General features: G+C 37.6%; 1 protein-coding gene across 4 annotated transcripts in view; it reads left to right on the forward strand.

The window, feature by feature from the left end:
- Positions 1-3398, forward strand: part of VWC2 (von Willebrand factor C domain containing 2) — a 228946-nt gene that overhangs the window by 116101 nt on the left and 109447 nt on the right. The window lies entirely within an intron of this gene.

The following is a 3398-nucleotide window of genomic DNA, read 5'->3' on the forward strand; positions in this document are numbered from 1 at the left end:
TTTTTTTGAGACGGAGTCTCGCTCTGTCGCCCAGGCTGGAGTGCAGTGGCCAGATCTCAGCTCACTGCAAGCTCCGCCTCCCGAGTTCACGCCATTCTCCTGCCTCAGCCTCCCAAGTAGCTGGGACTACAGGCGCCCGCCACCTCGCCCGGCTAGTTTTTTGTATTTTCTTTTTTAGTAGAGACGGGGTTTCACTGTGTTAGCCAGGATGGTCTCGATCTCCTGACCTTGTGATCCGCCCGTCTGGGCCTCCCAAAGTGCTGGGATTACAGGCTTGAGCCACCGCTCCCGGCCCTGAATATATTTTTTAACTGTCTCCTGACTCCTAGCTCTCAATGCTCAGTCTACTTTTGCTCCTTTGGAAGTAATTTAATGTTTTGTGTTTTTTTTTTTCCCTTTGGCTGCCATTAGTGTCTTATCTTTGTTTTTGTTCTAGCAGTTTTTTTATATAATGGCATTCCAAGTTGTATATTATTATTAGTTTTTATTTTTCCTCCTGGTGTCCCTTATCTATGGTTCAATGTCTTTGATAAGTTCTCTGCCATAATCTTTTAAAAAATTGCTCACGCACTATTTTCTCCTGTACTGCTGATATTTTAATTTCACACAGGTTATACCAGGTGTGGGCAACCATGGCCTACTGGCCAAACACAACCTGTTGCCTGCTTTTGTGAATAAAGACATGTTGGAAGACAGCTATAGTTGTTTATGTACCAGGTGTGGCTTTTTCCTGCTGCAACAGAAGAGCTCAGTTTGCTCCAGAAACTGAATAATCTAATACATCTGGAATATTTACTGTTTGTCCCTTTACAGAAAAGTTTGCCAACCCCTGGGGTAGATCTTACCACGATATTCTTTATGTCACTATGTATTCTCCATATTCTTAAATTTTTATCTCTTTGTGCTCCACTCCACTGGATGTTTTTTTAATATTTGGCAGTTCATTCCCTCAATCCTCAAAGGTCTCTGCTTTTTCTTATTTCTCTCCATTGCCTTTGTAATGTCAATGACTATATGTCTGGTTTTAGAACTTCCACTTGATTCTCTGTAGTTTTCAGTTCTCTGCCTAAATTCTTAATTTTGTCTTTTATCTTATAGAATATAGTGAGCAAATCTAGTTGAAATTCTGTCAGATAATTCCAATCTCTAGAGCAATTATGCTTTAGTCTGCTGTTTTATTCTTGTTTGCCTGATCTCATGTGTTTATTAATTTTTATTATTTGCTGGATACTCTTTTTGTAAACATTTGTAGGAATGATTTGAGACTAAAGATGCCATTATCTTTTCCGGAGAGGGTTTATATGTGCAGGTACCAGACAGCATGGCACGTAATACAACCAGAACCACCAAAGCATAGCATGTAATAGAATGCAGAATCACCAAATCAAGTTGAGCATTAGTCTCTGGTAGGGCCTGTCCACTTCTATTTCACTCCTAGTTCCAGAACACAGCAGTTCCAGGTCCTGACCCAAAGCTCGTGGCGTTCATAGGCAACTCTGTCCCAACCCCAACTGGAAGGGCTTGTATTGCAGTTTTTGTGATATTTAATCTCTCCATCCTAGTACACAGTAATTCTTTCTCTTTGGTTCTTGTTTTATTTCTTTCCATAGTTATTTTTTTAAGTAGGCCCTTTGCTATCTTGGCTAATTTTATTCTTATAATTTTAGGTGTGATCACAATTGTCAGTGGATATTTTTCTCATTTCCCTTTTTATGTACTTATTTTAAAACCTCAGAAAGTTATTTGGTTTTCTGGGTATCCAGTCTTCCCAACAGCATGACAGATGAGATTCATCACTGGTTTTCCAGTGTTTATTGAAGCAATTTCATTCTCCTCTCTGTTTTATTGTTTTACAGGCTTCAAGTTTAAAGAAAATAGTAATGGCTAGAGGGAGCATCATCTCCCAATTAAAATGAATTGATTTTAATTGAAATAATTTTAGTTCAACATGATTTGGAATAATAACTCCTGTTAGATGTTGACAAAATTTTCTTCTTTCATTTAAAAACTTTTCTGCTTTTGCAATATTTTACTAAGAGTATCTGCTACATTTCATCAGTGCCTTTTTTACCTCTTCATGTGATAATGATTTTTCTCTTATATGTGTGGCTATAAAACATGTTGACACATTTCCATATATAGAACCACACTTGCATTTCTTAATATATCATTTTGTATTTTTAATGCATGATGCTGAATTCTATGTATTTTCCTTTTAAGCTTTTATCTGAATTTATAGATAACTTTGGGTTTCTTTCATGTTACCATCTTTGTTAGGCATTTGTAGCATTTGTATGGAAGTTTACGTGGCTTCATCATGTCACGGGAAGCTCTTCATTTTTGCCTATGACACTGAATACTGTAAATACTACCAGGAGTAAAGGTTCTCTTACAGATGAGATTGAGTGTGTTCAGGGTAGTATGGCTGTAGACAAAGGTTTTATTTTGTTTAATTGTCAGTTTATCTGGCTTTGTGTGCTTTTTTAAAGAGTAAGCTTTCAATCCATTCTTTGTACAATAAGTGATTTATTCAAATGTTTCATCATTTCTTGGGTCCCTTTGCCCATTCTCTGTTGGCCAATATCTTCCCCTATCTTGCCCTCCATTCCTGGCGTCAGTTGTCTCAGGCTGAGAGGCTAGGTTTGTGTTTGACTTGTATTTAGTTGTCCTGAGCCTTTGGGGCTACTAGGCTCAGGAGGTGAAGCTGACTGAGCTTGAGCAGAGAGGAGGAGAGTCCTGTTCAGGTTGCCTCAGTCCCAGCTTTCCAATTCTTTTGTTCCATTTGTTCCACCAACCGGCTAAATCTTTAGAGAGTGCTGCTGGCCTATAGGAGACTCCACCCATCTGAAAATACAGCTTGTGGAACTTGGGAAATTTAAAAGAACAGCACTGAAATTATATTTGGGGTCATAGGGGAGTCTGGAATGAATGATTTAGTAGAAAGGTTAAAAAAGAATAAAAGAGCACTAATTGTGCCTGATCCTACCCCACCTCTGCCCATGCACAAAACATCCTGTCTCTTTTGACTGTTGCCTTAGTTATTTGGGTTGCCTTAGTTATGTGGGTTGAAATTAATTAGGAGGAAGCTCAAGATATGTGTTGTTAGCCCCCCAAAATGTGTGCTATATTGTTTCTTTGAGATACTCTTGTTCCCGTCTATCTATGCCTTGCTTGTCTCAAATCACTGCAATATTATTTCAGAATATGTTAGTTTTCCCTAAAAGTCTTTGGTTTGTTTAGATTTCTAGTAGAATAACTATAAACAGGCTTTTGATAGGCAACTCATCTCTTTTAAAATATGGATTGAAATCACTTTGTATATAATAATTAAAATAATTCATAATTTATGTTTGTACTACTAAACAGGTATTTTCTGGAGTTGAATTCATAGATTATTT

Source organism: Rhinopithecus bieti, unplaced genomic scaffold (assembly GCF_001698545.2).
Source record: "Rhinopithecus bieti isolate Rb0 unplaced genomic scaffold, ASM169854v2 scaffold_3527, whole genome shotgun sequence".
Taxonomy (NCBI): domain Eukaryota; kingdom Metazoa; phylum Chordata; class Mammalia; order Primates; family Cercopithecidae; genus Rhinopithecus; species Rhinopithecus bieti.